General features: G+C 44.5%; 3 non-coding genes across 3 annotated transcripts; 1 reads left to right on the forward strand and 2 right to left on the reverse strand.

Annotated features, from left to right (window-relative positions):
• Positions 1 to 6,963: 6,963 nt before the first annotated feature.
• On the reverse strand, positions 6,964 to 7,037 carry TRNAN-GUU (transfer RNA asparagine (anticodon GUU)). Its single transcript has one exon. It is a non-coding gene; the product is annotated as a tRNA-Asn (tRNA).
• Positions 7,038 to 14,558: 7,521 nt separating this feature from the next.
• TRNAS-AGA (transfer RNA serine (anticodon AGA)) lies at positions 14,559 to 14,640 on the reverse strand. Its single transcript has one exon. It is a non-coding gene; the product is annotated as a tRNA-Ser (tRNA).
• A 1,381-nt stretch (positions 14,641 to 16,021) lies between these two features.
• On the forward strand, positions 16,022 to 16,095 carry TRNAT-AGU (transfer RNA threonine (anticodon AGU)). The gene has a single exon. It is a non-coding gene; the product is annotated as a tRNA-Thr (tRNA).
• The last annotated feature ends 3,126 nt before the right edge of the window (positions 16,096 to 19,221 follow it).

The following is a 19,221-nucleotide window of genomic DNA, read 5'->3' on the forward strand; positions in this document are numbered from 1 at the left end:
AGATGGGGTGGCCAGAGGTCACGAGAGGTGTAGGAAGGAGAGCATGGGTGATGTAAGCCTTAGTTTAATTATATTGATTAAATTGGTAACAGTGCTTTAAATGGGCCGGTTCTCTCTTGTACTGAGTACCAGCACTTTTTTATTTTGAGAGGGAGAGTACCGACATATCTCAAGAAAAACGTAATACTTTTAATTGGAGCGTACCGGCACTTCTCAGAAACAAGTAGGTACTCTATTAAAGAGTACCTGCACTTCTATTTTTCCATTTAAAGCACTGATTGGTAACCTTTATCATTGCACTTTAATATTGTTGTGTTTAATGTAAGTTTGAGCACTTCGTCTACCCCTGCATGGCGTTCACACATTTGAAAACATTACAAAATAAGAACATATAGGTACGTATAGTGATATGCATTTTTCATGACCTATTTTGTATTTTTTTCCATTCCATTATCAGGATTTCTTCTCCGTCTTCTTTTTTGTTAGTAGGTAAAACAAAATAGCAAAAGTATAAATACTATGTGCCTTTGAGACTTACACTGTAATTACTGTACGAGAACACTTATGCACATGGTGCTGTGGCTTAGTTGGTTAAAGTGCCAGCCTAGTAAATAGGAGATCCTGAGTTCGAATCTCTGCAGTGCCATTTAAAAAAATAAAAAATGTTTATGCTAGACGAATAAAACATACTGTTTTGAAATTAACAAACATTTGCTGTCCACTCACCCTGTTAATTCTGTTTTTATAGTTGTCACAGGTAAACCATAATCCTCCTTGAAAGCTAAAAACACGTTTTCGGTATTTAATTGTGTATCTGCTGTCCCCCGACAACGAGTACCTTTGATTTTCAAATCCAAACTGGTTGGCATTGTGAAGTGAAAACAATATCCCAAGCTGCACTCACATCATTATACAGACTGGACGTCATTAATATTGGTGAGCCAGGGGGCGTGGCCAAGGCGTCAAGATGGCGGTCGCATTTTCGTTGTGCTCAGGACCCCTCCGTCATCCACCTCTCATAAAATCATTATCTGTGCACATCAGCATCGTGAATGCTTCAACTGAGTTCTTTTATCCTGCCCCGTCCCGTGTGGCGAGTTTCGGGCCCTCTCGGCCCCGTGAGACTGAGGATTCGGTGGATTGGAGTTTTGCCGCTGCTCCCCAGGTCAAGATGGCGGCTGGGAAACGGACTTGAGGTGCGTCCAGCTGCGGTAGAGCGGAGGCGGCGGCCTGGGTGGCCTGGAGGCGGGGCCACGGACCCCAAGGCGGAAGAGGTGCTGGCCGCAGCCGGGGCGGAGGAGACTGAGGTAGGCCCGGACCAGCAGCGGCGCGATTCCCTGGCCCCCGCCCTGGTTTTCCCCTACCTCCCTGTGGTGGCCGGGGCCGGGACGGGGTCAGGGGCGCTCCATGGGCCGCGACGGGTGGAGGACCTGGCGGACCCGGGGCCCGATAATAGGAAACTGGACTAAAGAGAGACAAGAATTCTCTGGCAAGGCAAACGCAGGATTAATCACAACAGCCAGGAGACCAGTCACCTGCATAGAGCTGAAAAATGATCTCAAATGACTGCTGGCAACCAACCTTTTATACAGCCACAAAAATGCTGACTTATCAATATTATCCTAAAAAACAATAACCAGTCACAGAATAAAAGGTTATTAATATGCTTTCAAATAAACACCACATCTCCAGCGTCCTTAAACTCATGGCCACTATGTAGAGAGCCATGCAGGCTATACAATACTTTGTTGCCCCGCGAGGTCTTGGGGGGCCGGCTTCGGTCCGAGTTAATAAATAATGACGAGGTCTGTGACCCAGCAGTTCCTCTGGTACACTATGAGGTGTTGTGTCTATGTGTGTCCCATCGCAGCCCCATAGCACAAAGGCTACAGTGGTAATGAAGCGGGATCAGGACACCGCAGTCAATTCTGTCTGCTTCAAGCAAAACCGGCGTTGGAAGGGGCACGCTGCAACGTTCACATATAATCTTCAGTGCTTAGCGCTGGGGAAAGAAGAGTTCGGCCCGGCCTACCTCGTCGCTGCACTGTGCGTGCGAGGTACACCAGTCAAGTGTTGAAGGTCACATTGGCCCGCTGCCGGTGATCAACACTCTCTACTGATATCTGTGGTGGTGAGATTTCCTCACATTTTATTCTTTCCTAAGCATCTACTTAAGGGGGCTCATCCCATTCCTTGTTGTGTTTCCAGTCATCAGGGATGTCATGCACTAAAGGCAGCTTGTAGAGGGTGGATGTTGTGCCTCTTGAGCTCATTGCCCACAAGCACGGAGAATACTTTCTTAAATATGGTTTTGTCCCTAGTGGCCATGGCATGAATGATAAGGTTAGAGATCAAATGCGGAGTGTGAGCATAACGAAGGCGCTCAGTCTCTGGAACGTCGAAATCACTTAACACTGCAATAAGGTCTTGGTGACTGTCTAATGAAGCATATCAGAAATCGTACGACACCCTGTCCCTTCAAAGTCTCAAAGCTATACTTTCAAAGGTAGGTGTTGGCATGTTGATGGAGGATCGGAGTATACAAGAATGGATACGTTGTCATCCTGTGTAGCAAAACACAGTTATCCCAAGCTCGCAGCGTGGCGCTCACAGGGGTAATGAGAAAGGCATCAGCATGGCTCTGAGGCTTTTGAAAGCAGGTTAAGGTATGAAGTTGAGCATGGAACATTCTGTTACAATTGTCAGACGAGCAGCAGGGTAACATTGAAGGGTGATTGGTGTTGCCATCCCTCCTGCCTCCTAAGGCTAAATCAGTAGATTTTGAAAAATCCTAGGTGTTCTGCCCTTCCATATAAAGTGTAGCGGTTGCTGTTGAATGTGTTTTAAGTATGCCCTGTCAAGACAAATAGATTGAACTGGGAACATATATAGCAACCGTGGTAGAATAGACATTTTGATTGTATTGATACTGCCAGCCCAGTAGAGGAGATGACTCCCTCATTGGCTTAAGTCCTTTTGTATACCCACCAGTAGTGGAGGGAAGATAATAGAAAACAAATCTCCATGGGGGGTAGTTATTATAAATGACAATATATTTAGTGGACTTTTTAGCCCACTTCAAAGGAAAGTAAGCTTTCCGAATTGTCACTTCTATAGTAGGCAAAATGAGAATGAGCACCTTGGATTTGTCATTGTTTATTTCATACCTGGAAGCTTCTTTGAAAGACTCGAGCAGAGCTAAAACTGCCGGGAGGAGTTAGTCAGGTGACCCCAGAAATAACAACACATCATTTGCATAGACCAAAATGTTATATTCCTGCACCTCAAACGTTATACCAGTTAGTCACCAAATCAGTTTGTGTTATCAAACAGTCCAATGGCTTGATAAAGAGAGTGAATAGTAGTAGAGCTAAAGGCTACCCCTGTCTTGTGCTCCTATGTAGCACAAACAGCACAGAAATCTGTCCATCAGAGTTATCCTTGCCATCAGCTGTGCATAGTTGGAGAAGATCATTCTCAAGAAAATAGGTGAGGCACAGAAAGGACCAGCCCACCAGGTCAAACACCTTTTCAGCATCCAAAGAGAGAACTACTGCCAGCATTTTCTTTAAGCGTGCATTTCCAACCAGGTGGACTGTGGCAAGAAAATTGTCATAAGTCTGGTGCTGCTTAACAAAGGCACTCTAATCAGAATGTACCAAAGACAGAGGTAAATCCACGAGGTGAGTAGCTAGAGTTTTAACATACAACTTTGCATCTATAGTAAGGAATGTAAAGGGGCGATAAGATTTTCAGAGCTTAGGGTCTTTGCCAGCCTTCAGGAGGACTGCGATAAGGGTTTTCCTCATGGTAGGCGTTATTGAGCCCACTCCAGCCAAATGATTGAAGAGGGAGACTAATTTGGAAGCCAACTGAGATGCAAATGTCTTATACCATTGAAGCATACAACAATCTGGCACAGAGGCTTTTCCTAACTTATAAGATTTCAATGCCTGTTTTACTTCTTTGGGTTGGAATGGCTGTTCCAGAGATTCACACCAGTAACCCATTACCTTGGGAACCCTAATCCTATCTAAGAAGCTCTCCTGCTCTTGCAGAGAGCTTGATTCTCCTGCTTAGAGAGCAGATTAGAGGTGAAAAAAATATTTTGATTTGTCTAAATTTTCAGTACGAATAGCCTCATTGCTAAGGGATCTCCTCAATATATTATTTCTGCTGTTTGGACCTTAATATGTTAGTGAAGTGAGTATGAACTTTGTCCCCAGAGATATTGGAGTGCTTTTTAAGATGGAGAAGAGCAAGCTCCATCTTGTTAGTCATGTGCCACATTCCAAATCTGTAATCTCCTGTTCCGGTTTGTCGGCCTCCAACTTGTAAAGGCATAGATTTTCCACAGCAGCAGATATGGAATGAACCCCTGACCACTGCCTTGAAGGCATTCAAAACCCCACCAGGCAATATCTTCTCACTCTCATTAATTTCAAAATATATGTCAATCTGTTCTTCACCTAATAGTGAGGGGAAAAGACACCAAGCCCCCTCTGCTGCACAGACACCCCATCTACCTAAAACACTGCCAATGCAGAGTCAGAGGCTGAAGTCATTCCGACATCAACCATCCTGGTTTTGGGCATGACTGTTATTCCATGCGCTGGATGGGTGGTGTATAGTTAGTAAGCTTTGTTTCATAGTCTCCCTCCTGGTCCTTCAGCAAAAGGTGTGCTTCTTGAAAACATGTTAAGTCTGGGCCAAATCTCTAATATGTTTCCAAACAGACTCTTGTTTATTAGGTGCATTAAGACCTTTTACATTGAGGATAATTATCTTAACCATCAAGCCTGTTTGAGATAAAGAGCAGAGAAGTTGGTGTAGAGAAATTGAGCTGAAATCTGTAAGACTTAGCTGATCCCCAAACTCCCTGAGTAACAAAGCCCAAGCTGAATCATAAGGAAAAACAAAGATAATAAAGTTGTCCAGGACAGAGACAGAGGGTCTCCTACCAATTGCCACATCCATAACAATAAAGGTGAGCAGGAGAGAGACAGGAGGTCCCCCCTCAAATGTCACTTCCAGAGACAAAGAGAGGTCTATGACATCTCTGAATATGGGGCAAGAGTAACCCCCCTTACCAGACTCAGCGGTCACTGGACGGAAATCATCTACCCTCTTCATCACCAGCTCAGCAAGTGTTACCATTCATGTCTTACCCTACACAGGCCCTAGCCAGACATTAAAAGAATAGAATGCAATAGCATTTCCCCATTTCCTCACTTATAACCCACTCCCTGTGTCCCACAAAAAATACACAATGTAAGCAAGACAAAAAGGGAAGAGAGGTTCATCAAGTAGGTGCTGGTCACTGTATAGATATGCAGCATCTCTTCACAGATTCAGAAAGGGTGCCAAATCAAGGTGGGAAGAGTTCTTGATCCTCTGGGCCCTGTGGCAAACACTGCTCCATTGTGGGTGGCTCCAACCTGCTGAATCAGACCCCTGGGCCTTCTTCTACTGTCCTACTTGCATCTTGCAGATTCCAGCTTCATGAAGGTAAGGCGGAGCAGGCAAGCTGTCCCGGCAACCTCAGTGACCACATCAGTTGTCACCCAGTTCAAAGGAGAAGCGGAAAAGGTAAGTCCATCCGTACCTTACACCTTAGAGGAGAGGATGTGGTGCTGTGGCCAGAGCTGTCCACTTTGGAACTGGAGAATCAATCTCAACTTTGGCTCAACATCATATGATTCTGGACAGATAATTTTAAATTGTCATGATGAAAAAAAAAATGAATGTGCCCTTGTATATAAGGGTTAAAGTACCCCCTGCTGTACATTATAAGCAAATTGCAGGTCTCTGACAACATAGAGGAACGAGGCCAAAGGGCAAGTTCTTTTATACTTTTATAAAGTTATGGAACTCCACAGTGACATGCCCTATCCTTATAATGTGCTCCAGCAGGTACTTTATCCCATATAATACATGTTTGTACCATCACATTTCCCAACAAATGACTTTAAACTTTGGTGCGCAGCTCCTTTATATGAAAGAGTGAACATGTTTGGAAACATTAAGAATAACAATAAAATCTGTTGTGCAAAAATAAGCACATTAAACACCTGTTAGATATTTGTTTTGAACAGATATTAGAAACAGTCCAATCAATACATGTCGTATTTTTTATTTATTTTTTAAAGCTGCAGTAGCTCATAGTGTGTAGAAACATGCAGAAAGATTCTAGCTTTTCTCCAACTATTTAAGGAGTGCGTAAAATAAACGTTCTCTCTGTTTGTCAATGTAAGCTAAGACAATGAGCAAAAGATGATCAACCCTCTCTTTTTACTTGCCTTAAACAGCTGTTACAGTTATGCTCCATGACCAGGGCTGCCTTTCACCTTGGCTGCTGGCTCTGTGGCGTTGTGACGTCAGTACTTAATGGTGATAACTCAAAAACTTTAATTCTGCCATCTTTTCTTCACGTCACAAGTCGCCCATTAGAAAGACATTAGAGAAAGGCAAAGGATAAAGGGATTACAGAATCCCATGTCATATAATGTAATTGGTACTCATATAAAGTGCTCTAATATCTTCGGGTCAAGTTTGCGCTATATATAACAACAAAAAAACAAATATATACATAAATATATAGCAATTTATTTCCGCTTTTGGGTACCTTGAACAAGGTTGTCAGCCCCACTTTCACTAATTGTAATGGCCTGCTCACTGCTCATTGTCGTGGCGCATGCGCCTTCCTGTGCTTGTGGAGTATTGCTGCAGTATTGCATCACACGTCTGTTTGCCAGGTGTGTGCTGGGCACTCTGCCACCAGCAACTGCAACATACCATTCTTAACTGGCAAAGGAAACAGTGCAAGCGTTTCACGTGTCTAAAAAGGTTCTCAAGGCTGACAGTTAAAATGAGTGAGAAACTTACTGTGCACTCCTTTGTTATGCCGATTTTGGCATTTTCGCCGATTACGCTAATAAATAAATAACAGGAAATAAAATTGCACGTCCCTGGGTGGGCTTGAACCACCAACCTTTCGGTTAACAGCCGAACGCGCTAACCGATTGCGCCACAGAGACGGATGTTCACTGCTTTCTACACTATTTGAAAAGTATATTCCTGAGCTAATGTCGTCGTTGGGTACAGTGGATATGTAAGATGAGATTTAGAACACAGTGTTAGTAAAACAGAGTAAGATGAACGGGTTCATCACATGTTTCTTCCATTCCAGTGGCCGCTCTCTCCCCTCTGCTGCCTCGTTCATGTATACTCAATATCTCCAGCTCACGCTGCTCGGCTCGCCCTTCATTATCTCTCTTTTACTAACACAACGTTTTAGGTTAGTTTTCGGACTAATTCTTCGTTCCTGGACCAGCTTTGGATAAGGAAACCCTGCAACAGTGTCACTTTCTTGAGAAAAATCGGACAATGTGTCTGGGGAGAGGGAACCGCAACAGAACCTCAGACAAAAAGAAACAGCAACAATGTGTCGGATAGTGGAATACTGCATCAAAGTATCAAGGTTAATGGAACTGTAACAACATCTGAGACAAGATAAAACTGCAACACTGTTGGAAAGTAGAAAACTGCAACAACGTTTCAGCTAGAGGAAACTGTAACAAAGCGTCCCACAAGAAACTGTATAAACCTTTAGAATAAGAAGAAACTGTAACAAAGACTCAAGGCACAGAAAACTGTAACAAAGTCCAACAAAGAAGAAAGTAACGAATCCTCAGGCAACAGCAAACTGTAGCAAAGTAAACACCAGGGAAAGGAACTGCACCAACATCTCAGACTAGAGGAAACTGTAACAAAAGGCTCACACAAGAAAACCCATCCCAGACAAGAGGAAACAGTAACAAAGGCTCATACAACAGGAAACTGGAATCACACCTCAGAAAGGAGGACACTACGATGTTTACACCAGCTGCACTGTGAGAAACAAGCGGATATTTTTATCTGTTTTCCATTGCCCCTTAATTTGCTTTTTAGGCGGGCAGCAGTTGGGGTGTAGGGGAAGCAGCCTAAACCACTACTCCTAACAACGAAGGTCGTGATCCACAAAGCGGAACAACACTTTCATGATCAACGACCCTGCTTTCCTCTGCCTTAACCACACATGTCCAGGACAACGAACATGCGCTGTTAAGTCAGAGGAAAACAGACTCCGGATCGGAGAAGATGTGGTTAGGTAAGTGGGACTGGGTAGGGTTGGGGGGTAGTTTTAGGGGTAAGAGATGGGGGTCATGGTAGTTTTAGTTTTTTAAGGGTGGGGTCGAGGTAATTTTAGGTTATAATGGCAGATGTGGGGGTTGGGGTAGTTTTAGGGGCAGGGTGGGGGGTTGTGGTAATTTTAGTTTTTAAGCGCGGGGTGGGGGGTTGGGGTATTTTTAGGTTTTAGGGTGTGTGGGGGGCAGGTAGTTTTAAGGGCAGGGGTGGGGGGTTGGGGTAATTGTAGTTTATTGGGGTGGGTTAGTTTTAGGGGCAGGAGTGGGGGGTTGGGGTCGTTTTAGGGGCGGGGTTGGGGGTCGGGGTAGTTTTAGGGGTGTGGATGAGGTGCTGGGGTAGTTTAAGTTTTAGGGGTGGAGGTGGGGGGTCGGGTAGTTTTAGGTTTTCGGGGCGAGGTGGGGCTTTGCGGTAGTTTTAGTCATGGGGTTTCAGGGTTTAGTGTTATACACCATCCTACAGAGGAGTAAACAGACAACCAGAGAATTCTGAAGGGGCTGGGAAGGTCACCAGTGTAAGGTGGAGTGGATTTTTTTCTGGTTTTTGTAGAACAACTGCAGGCACAGGGTAAAGTCTCACAAACTATATAATAAAGTAGGGACTTTTAAAAAGTGTTGTTAGAATTCTACAAAAAGTGCAGCAGCCCTGCTAGGAGGTTGAAAAGTGCCTTTACTGTCCCACTAAAAGTGCTGCAACCTAGTATAGAATTTGGAAACTGCTAATGCAAAGTGCTGTTACAATAATTTTAAGCAGTTTCAACTGTCCTGAACTTCCAGCACTGTTCCATTAAAAGATCTGAACTTGCTGAGAAACTTCCCAATGGTACGACACAACGTCCCTCAGCTGAGATGGCCAGTTCTGCCTAACCCATGTATCCTCCAAACCTCATCTAGGAACCACCCTCCACAACTGGGACTTCGTCAAGGGATGGGAAAGCCTCCCCATATGGAAGCAAGCTCCCTGTGTGCTCCTGGGCAGCCAGTGCATATCCAGGAAGTCTCTTAATATCTCATAATGCAGTTGTAGTTATTCAGACAGACTTCCAAGTGCCAAGTGGTCAATAAAGTCAAACTCAGCACTCTGTGTTAAATTCATGTACTAAAACACAGCTACAAATTTCATAGCTGTCTTCAAATTGGAGTTACCCTAGGTCACCTGATTTATACATCTCTTCTTTAAATTGATAACATTTAAATATTTCATTTTTTTCAAGTGAAGTTCAAGGACGCTCATTCCAAACCTAACCTGCCCCAGATTCTACCCTCCTTGCACTAGCGGTGGAAAAAACATCACACTGGATTCCGTGTGTCACTTTTTACCTTCACATGAATGCATACACGGAACACACCAGACAGCACTGGTGATTGGCTCTGCTTTCCCATTCCTACACCAGGGCCATAGATACTTGTTCCTACAATTAGTTGATGACGTACTGCCTTTATAGCCAGTCAAGGTGTTTTTTCTTAGAATTCTGGTACTGTAATCCTGAACTTAAAATTGGATAACCATATATAAACACCCCAAAATAGAAAGGAAAAAGACTTAAGTGGGTGAAACCTTCATGCATGGAGCTGGGAAACTTAAATTCTAGGGGTGACGTGCCCTCAACCTTTAAGCACGTTCTCTAGCTGCCCAGTGGCTTCCTAAGTGATACATATGATGTGCGAGGTGTTGTTATGTCACTTCCAGGGGTGCTGTTTCCCATGGTGCCGTTTACTGAGAAGACACAGGCTCTAATTTCAATCCCGTCTACTTCTATCACTCCCCACTTGCATCCCGTGGAAGTCAGAATGTTCCATCTCTGGGCCGAGGGTTTGTGATGTAGGAGACATCGACAGTAAGCCGCAGCTGTGGTCAAGCAACAAAGGTTGTCTTTAGGGGGCACTTGGTGGCTTTGTCCAAGGCTAAGTTTGCCAGAAGTAAATACATGCACTGGCGATCCACGTCCAGGCGTCGGTATCACTTTAAAGATAAAATACAAAATGTAATTCCACAGTAAAGGTGTCGAACTACAATATGACTCAAGATGCGAGCAACATCTGGTACTAAAGTCCGAGTTGTTCTTTGGGGCAGACAACTCAATGGGCTCAGGCTCCTGCAACCGAGCACAAGTTAACACTCCAGTTAGGTTCGTTGGCGGCGAAATTCACTGGAATAATGGGGGTTGTTCTTTTTTTTTTTTTTTTTTTTTTGCAATTTCCGCAGGAAAAAAAAATCTTTGACTTTACTAAGTGCCCCGGAGCTTCCTTTGGATCTTGGCAGCGATCGTGGGTTCCAGGACGTACTCAAAGACCAGCATCTTCAGCCTGGATGATGGGAAAAGGAAATAAAAGGGGGATCTGTATTTTGAAAGTGGCAAACGTCTGTCCACTGACAGTGCGAGTCGGCAAGACATTTCCTAAATGTGGCACAAGGGAAGCGAGTGTGTGAATTCGTCTTCTTTTCCCATTTCTCACACTCATCGGTTCTACCATGTTTCCGCAAAGGAGAAGGGAGGAGATAATCCAATGTAGCATTTCTAGCGGTAAATCTCTGCCCTGGCAAGTGTTTGGAGTGTCATGAGTCGCTGTTTTCTGATTGGCTAATCTCAGCGTCCCTACGCAGTCACCGCTGCGCGCAGCATGATATAGCAGACCTGACGCCGTAACCAGAGAGCAGCAGAGTGGCGCAGCGGAAGCGTGCTGGGCCCATAACCCAGAGGTCGATGGATCGAAACCATCCTCTGCTAGAGTTTTCTCTTCCTATAATTTTTCATTTTAATCTAATCGGGGTTCATGGTTAAATATTTGCGCTCTTCAGTTGTTATTTTTCTTTGTACATATTTTCAAGTTACTTTTATTTTTCCCTGAACAAGCACCATTTCTAAACGTGCAGCTTGCTGCAGGAACAGTTGTGCCCACAGAGTACAATTGTATGGAGTAAGAGTAATGCCTTTTGTTTACTAAACTGAGAAGCAGTAGAAGGGCGTTAAGAAACGATCTAGGAGCACGAGATGTTTGCAGTAAATACACCATAATGTGCTCTAGGCTGCAGCTCAACGCCTGTTCACAAGGGTTCACTGATAACACAACAGTATGAGAAACTAACAGTTCTTTAATACAAACAGGGGTGGCTCATCCATAGGGAGACGGCCATGCCACCCAGTTTGGACCCAGCCATTTGGAAATCAGTCTTTTAACCCTGTTCCCCATGAAACAGTCCAGCCCGAACTGCCATGCCAGGTCTTCCCTGGACTGGAAACAAGCATCCTGGGACCAGTTTCGGGGTATCACCCCTCCTCAGCCAGGAACAGGGTCAAGACTGATTTGCATATGGCTAGGTCCAAACTGGGGTGGCATGGTGAGCAAAAGAATTGATGGGTCTAACCCAGATCTGTGACTGGGGGTGAATGTTGGATTGGTTCCGCATTCTGTCCATCATTTGGGTTTTCTTGGCAATTTTAGTTTAGCAACACACACAGCATTTTGTTCCCTCGACTCGTGTTTTCAGAATCTTTTTGTTTGTCTTTCCTAAAAAAAAATGAACAGATGATGGCACGTTCGTTTCTAAACACACAACATTCACACTCAAATGTTGACATTTTAAATTTCAGTCCCTTCTGGACACTGATATTAGTAGCAGCGCATTATATTTTTCTATTGCCTCAGCTCGGGTTTTCAGAATGTTCTGTTTTTTTTTCTTTTCTTCTTCCACTGGTGGTGAAATGTATTTGTATGTTTATCTTTTTCTAAAGCACACCTTTACTTTAGAATCATGGGTGTTATGCTCTTGTTTTATTAAAGAGTTTGGGCCCTCTTACACGTGCTATGGCTGCTCACAGCGGCAGATGCACAACCATTCAGCTATCTCACTCAGTTATGTTGCATCTCGGTGTTGCCCTTGGGATATTTCTTTAATTCATGGCACGCTCTCAGCAGCAGGCTCTTTACTCACTGAGCTACCTCGATCACTGGTGGTGCAATGTATATGTATGTTCATCTTTTTTTTAAAGCACACCTTTTCTTTAAGATTGTTGGTGTTTTGCTCTTGTTTTATTAAAGACTTTAGACCCTCTTTACACGTGGCTGTGGCTGCTCGCAGTGGCAGATGCACTACCATTCAGCTATCTCACTCAGTGGTGGCTCAGGCCATGAGTCTTCATAACTTACAAACCTCTAAATTAATATTTATCCATACAATAATTATGGTGCACCTCAGTGTTGCACCTGGAATATTTATTGCATTCATTGCGTACTCTAAGCAGCAGGCGCTCCACACACTGAGCTACCTTGCTCACTGGTGCTGCAATGTATTACCGCTCATGATCTTACTTTGGCCTTTTTATTTGTATTTATATTATTTTAATGCTACAGCGTAACTGTTTTTGGGTGTGTGCTTTATAAAAAGGTCTTGTTATTATTTATAGAGACTACGAAAACTTAGTGACAGGTGCATTAGTCGTCCTTATTGTATCATTCTTTTAATTTGTTTTTTTATTTCAGTGCTCTTGTTGTTTTTCCACCACTGTAAGGCACTACAGGAACAAGCAGTGATGAATGAAGGTAAGCCTTACCCCAATGGCTTCATTTAGAGTGACTCTAGTCTGTTCGGGCGGGGCTCACACTGAGCTTTGCTGTCTGTTACTAGGTTAGAAGGGAGCTGCTCCGGTTATTGGTTTTACAAAAACTTTCTGAGTATTGGGAAGTGTGTGTACAGTTTAATCAATTTCACTGAATGAATGCTCCTTGGAGAGGAAATGTTTTTACATATTTTAGTGAGTATGGTTGCTGTTGTGCACCATATTTGAATAGTATGTAGGGAAGTTAAATATTCAGACAGGGATTCCAATTGTAAATACATTTGGGTTCAGGGCAGAAGCAGGAGGTTTCAGTCACTCATTGTGGGTCAGGAAGCTTTATTTTGTCTCTTTCTATTTCACTTGGATGTAAATCGTTCACACTTCTCCATGTTTTGTCGGTGCTACAGTGTGAAGATAATCCTGCTGTGACGAGGCACAAGGATCAAAGGCTGTGTGTCTAGGTTTTAGTTTGGATTCTCATATGGGCCTGTAATTAGGATACTTACAAAGGGAAACTGGGGAAAAGTAATATTGCAAACAAGATAGGCATTACTGTTGTTTTTAAACACACACAGCATTCGCGCTTAGATGTTGGCATTTTACGTTTTGTTCTCTTCTGGGCATTTATGTTAGTTGTGGCACAATCACTTTTCGTATTGACTCAGCTCGTGTTTTCAGAATGTTCCGTTTTTTTGCCTTTCCTTAAAAAACACAACTAGATAACGGCAAGTTTATGTTGGACCATACATGGCATTTGCGCTCAAATGTAGGCATTTCACATTTATGAGCACACCCAGGGGCATATTTACACTCTGTTTGCACCGAATTAGCGTCATTATATGGAGATAAAGTCATTTTTGGCATTTAATGAGATGCAAGGTATGCGTTCCCGTGCAAAAAATGACTCTATGGCCTTAACGCCATATTTCGGGGCATATTTATACTCTGCGGCATATTTATACTCTGTTTGCACTGAATTAGAGTCATTTTTTTTACTCTAATTCGGAGCAAAACTAACTCCATATTTATACTTTGGTGCTTGGCCCGTCTAGCACCAAGGCCCTGATTTATACTTTTTTTGCGCCGCATTAACGTAATTTTTTACCGAAAAAGTGGCACAAACGTACAAAATATTGGCCCTTATTTAAACTTTTTGCTGCAAAACTGCACTAACTCAGTTTTGCACCAAAAAGTTTAGCACAGGCTTGCACGATTTCTGTGCACCAGCCTGGCACCATATTTATGGAATGGAGTCCAGTTAACCTTTCCAAAGAATTTTCAAATTATGTTTGATCCTTTGGAGTTAGATTTTTTTTTTGTATTTGTGCAGTAATGCATCAGATGATAGATTAAGTGATGTGAGATGTAATTCCGCAATTATGCGGAAAATGCTGCTGCCTCCGAAACACATAATTCCATTGTGCCTGATATTGGCCTCCCAACAAATTTACATGATAAACTACAACTGGAGAAAGGTCAATCTCGCATAGTCCTGGAAAATCCCACAAAGAAGTCCAAAACACGGAACCAGCCCTTAATCCAAGCAATGGGGCCCTCGAACCATGTCATTTTTGTACCAGCGACACTCATGTTGAATATAAAAGGAATATATTTTAGGCTGCACCTGTTGTGCTCAAAGCTGTCAATGCCCCTGGTCATGTGCTGTTATATATGTGGGTCAGAAGGTAACCCAGGTACCGTATAATCCGTGGCACACGTACATTTCGGAGACTCGTTTTAGGCGTGAGTACTGTGGGATACTGGATCTCATTAATAATGAAAAAGTGAAGAATGAGAACATTTATGTAAAATAAACCGTAGTCGGCAGGATTTGAACCTGCGCAGGGAGACCCCAATGGATTTCTAGTCCTTCGCCTTAACCACTCAGCCGCGACTACACCTATTTAATCTGCCAAACTTCTTCTCTGCTGTAGCGGATTAGGTGCGCCACACACACCTCCTGCAAAACAATTCAGATGTTTTGTGATGGGGCAGAGAATTGGGGGTTAAAGGGAACACCTTCCGGTTTGGAAAGTAACAACTGTGTACTGAAGGGCATCATAGAAACAAGTACAGCAAGTGACCAAGGTCTGGCGGGGGGAGGGGCCGCAGAAACATGGTGCAGGAAGTAAAGGGTTAGGGACTCAGAGCCTAATGTGTGACAGCGGCGGTATGGAAGGAGCTGGGGTGTGCGGAGAATGTGCAGCACACTGAGCATGCCCGGTGCTGCCGAGCAGAGGTCAGCCTTTTTCTGGGGCTTAAAAGGGCAGGCGGGGTGTGGAACGATTCTAGTCTTCAGTCCATCTTTCCCTGGAGTTGCTCATCCTGCGGTTCTTATGTTCAAGCGCCTTCAGTGCCATTCATTGTACAATGTATGTGCTTTATTATGATCGGTTCCTGGTATGTGCACGCTGTGCTTCAGCTCAGGATTGTTCCAGCGCCTCGATGCGTTAGCGAGTGAAATATGATGATGTGCAAATGCTTGAATCACAACCATAGGAAGACACTCTCGTGATGTGAGTAACCTGAGTAACCCACACTACACAGCAGATAACATGTGGCCGGTTAGTAGCTAATTATATTAGACATCGGGCCCGTTTTTTTCCACCTTTTGTCTTTGTATGTCATTTTATTAGACAATTAACGTATGAATTTAACCGCTTAAAGTAACAGCACTTAGGGCTGTTGTTTATTCTGGTATACAAGTGAGCTCTGGTGGCAGACGGTTTTACCAGAGACACTTTATAGCCATTGATGGGTAACAGGACCCTCCTGTTGCTGTGACTCCAGCCTCCGCCATGTTTTCATAGGCCTCTCATAGTGCACGTTTTGAAGCGCTGTTTGAATCCGGGCTGCATGACCCTAGGCACTTTCACTCGGAGAGTGTCGAGTTTTAGATGGGGTGGCCAGAGGTCACGAGAGGTGTAGGAAGGAGCGCATGGGTTATGTAAGCCTTAGTTTAATTATATTGCTTACATTGGTAACCTTTATCATTGCACTCTAATATTGTTGTGTTAAATGTAAGTTTTGAGCACTTCGTCTACCCCTGTATGGCGTTCACACATTTGAAAACATCACAAAATAAGAACATATAGGTACGTATAGTGAGTGATAAGCATTTTTCATGACCTATTTTGTATTTTTTTTTTCCATTCCTTTATCAGGATTTCTTCTCCGTCTTCTTTTTTATGAGAAGGTAAAACAAAATAACAAAAGTATGAATACTGTGTACCTGTGACACTTACACCCTAATCTCTGTAGAAAATCATAAATGCACAGGGCGCTGTGGCTTAGTTGGTTAAAGCGCCTGTCTAGTAAACAGGAGATCCTGAGTTCGAATCTCAGCAGTGCCTTTTAAAAAATAAAAATGTTTATTCTAGACCAATAAAACATACTGTTTTGAAATGAACAAAAATGTGTTGTCCGCTTACCCTGTTAATACTGTTTTTATAGTTGTCACAGGTAAACCATAATCCTCCTTGAAAGCTAAAAACACGTTTTGGTATTTAATTGAGCATCTGCTGTCCCCCCGACCACGATTGTCTTTGATTTTCAAATCCAGCCGGTGTGGCATTGTGAAGTGAAAACAATATCCCAAGCTGCACTCACATCATTGTACAGTCGGGACGGCAGTAATATTGGTGAGCCAAATACCAAGAGTGCATAATTCTGACTCGACATCGTGGCTCGTCTATGCACTACCAGACACTCCCTGCCTATGTATCTAAGTCTTGCATGTTCTTCCTTGCTCCCTGTTTTTCCTGTTTAGATCTTCATCCGTCTTACTGCTTTGCGTGTTTGACCCTCTCTTGCTCTTGATGAACGTCTGCTGCAGAAACATAAGTTCTGGTTCCCGAAAATGAGTGCCGGTACGCCCAAGAGCCAACCACTAGCTCAAATTAAGCTCCAGAACCAGATAATTACAGCACAGGCAGCCGCATTGCAAGCTTCCTCAAGAAAAGATGACCAGAAGTGGTGCACTATATTTTATCTTTAATCAAATTCAGTACAATATGAAGAGGAAGCAATTGACCAGCACTCCAACCCAGTTACGTAAGAAAAATTGAGGGGCGTGGCTGCAAAGTTCATGGAGGGGGCTCCCTTTCAGACTCACTCAGGAATTCTCAGGCGAGGGTCCTCTTCTGAGGGGGGCCCTAGAGCTTGCTCCCCCGGCACTGCTGTGACCTTTGTTACACCCTTGCTTCAACCCTCTCACACTGCGCCTTGTTTACAACTGGACAGGGTGCACAGCACAAGTAAGGCCTTGTCTGGAGTGCTGGGTACTTTTCTAAAGGGCTCCTTTGGAATAACCTGTCTAACCCTTGCTGCCTCCCCTGGTCATTTGATTTCCACTTTAGAGACCAATCTATCCTACTATGGTCAAACCTGGAGCCACTTCTGAAGTGTTGTGTCTGGTTCTGCAGAGACCTCTTAGGGTATTGAGGCAAGTATACAAAGTTCCATCTGTAGTTTTGGTAAAGTTTTCAAAACCTCTCCAGGAGCATTGATGCTACTTTTAAAGACTACGTCTGGGATAATTTATCCGGATCTGGTCGCCACCTATGGTGTATTGTGTCTGCTACTGAAGGGTTTATCAATCAATCAATCAATTTGTAAAGTGCGCTACCTACCCTTGAGGGTTTCAAGCGCTGGGGGGGGGTAGGGGAGGGCTGCTACTGCTCGAAGAGCCAAGTCTTGAGGAGTTTTCTGAAGGAAAGAAGGTCCTGGGTCAGTCGTAGATCCGGCGGGAGGGTGTTCCAGGTCTTGGCGGCGAGGTACGAGAATGATCTGCCGCCAGAAGATTTGCGTCGGATGCGGGGGATGGAGGCGAGGGCAAGGTGACCGGAGATGTCGGGTGGGGGTGTACAAGTTGAGTCTGTTGTTCAGGTTTGATGGTCAGGTGTTGTGGAGTGCCTTGTGTGCGTGGGTGAGGAGCTTGAAGGTGATCCTCTTGTTGACGGGGAGCCAGTGAAGGTCTCTTAGTTGGGGGGTGATGTGGCAGTGGCGAGGGATGTTGACAATGAGTCGGGTGGAGGCGTTTTGGATGCGTTGGAGGCGTTGCAAGAGTTTGGATGAGATAACGGTGTAGAGGGCGTTGCCGTAGTCGATTCTGCTGCTGACAAGGGCCTGGGTTACTGTTTTTCTTGTTTCTGTTGGGATTCATTTGTAAACTCTGCGAAGCATGCAGAGGGTGTTGTAGCAGGAAGAGGAGATGGCACTGACGTGCTTTGACATGGAGAGTGAGGAGTCAAGGGTGAAGGCGAGGTTTTGTGCGCTGTCGGTGGGTGTTTCGGTGGGGGACCCAACGTGGACGGCCACCATGAGTTGTCCCAGGCGGAGGGGGTGCGCCCAAGGATGAGGACCTCTGTTTTGTCCGAGTTCAGTTTTAGCCGGCTGCCTCTCATCCAGTCGGCGATGGCTTTTAGGCCCTCGTGGAGGTTGGTTTTGGCGGTGTGCGGGTCCTTGGTGAGGGAGAGGATGAGTTGGGTGTCGTTGGTGTAGGAGATGATGTTGAGGTTGTGCTGGCGGGCCACTTCTACAAGGGGGCCATATAGATGTTGAACAGCGTCGGGCTGAGGGATGAGCCCTGGGGGACACCGCAAATGATGTTGAAGGCTTTTTATTGGTACAGGGGGAGGCGGACTCTTTGGGTTCTGCCGGCGAGGAAGGATGCGGTCCATTTGAGGGCTTGGTCCTGGATTCCTGCTGCTTGGAGCTGGGATTCTAGGGTGTGGTGACAGACAGTGTCAAAGGCGGCTGATAGGTCTAGGAGGATGAGGGCTGATGTTTCTCCATTTTCAAGGTGGCTTCTGATTTCGTCTGTGGCGGCGAGGAGGGCGATTTCGGTGCTGTAGTTGCGTCTGAAGCCGGACTGCGAGTGGTCGAGGATGTTGTTGTCTTCGAGGTACCAGTGAGCTGAGTGTTGATGATTTTCTAGATGACCTTTGCCGGGAAAGGGAGCAGAGAGATGGGCCAGAAGTTTTTCAGGTCCTAGGGGTCCGCCTTTGGTTTCTTGAGAAGGGCGTTGATTTCGGCGTGTTTCCAGCTTTCCGGGAATCTTGCAGTTTCGAAGGAGATGTTGATGGCTTTCCATAGGTGTGGTGCGATGGCTGTGTCTGCTTTGTTGAAGCAGACTGTTTATCTAGAGTATTGTGTCAGTTATCAAAGGTTGTTTTGGCATTTTGTATCATGTCCTAATGACACCATGAAGTTTTTCTTCTTGCTCAAAGGCCACCACTTTCATGTTTCCAGTGCAGCAGATATCATCTTGTTCTTGAAGCCACGCCTGAAGTATTGCGTCCAGTTGTAGTATTTGTTTTACTACTTTAGCCCATACTTACAGCGTTGTTTAGTGACCGGTGCACTTGCAGTGTTGTTTTCAGTTTTGGAGCCAAACCCAGAGACTGTCTTCATTTGTGGATGCTGCATCCGGGGTGTTTATTTAATTCTAGAGGCTTCATCTGAAGTATTCTGAGTGC

Source organism: Pleurodeles waltl, chromosome 12 (assembly GCF_031143425.1).
Source record: "Pleurodeles waltl isolate 20211129_DDA chromosome 12, aPleWal1.hap1.20221129, whole genome shotgun sequence".
Taxonomy (NCBI): domain Eukaryota; kingdom Metazoa; phylum Chordata; class Amphibia; order Caudata; family Salamandridae; genus Pleurodeles; species Pleurodeles waltl.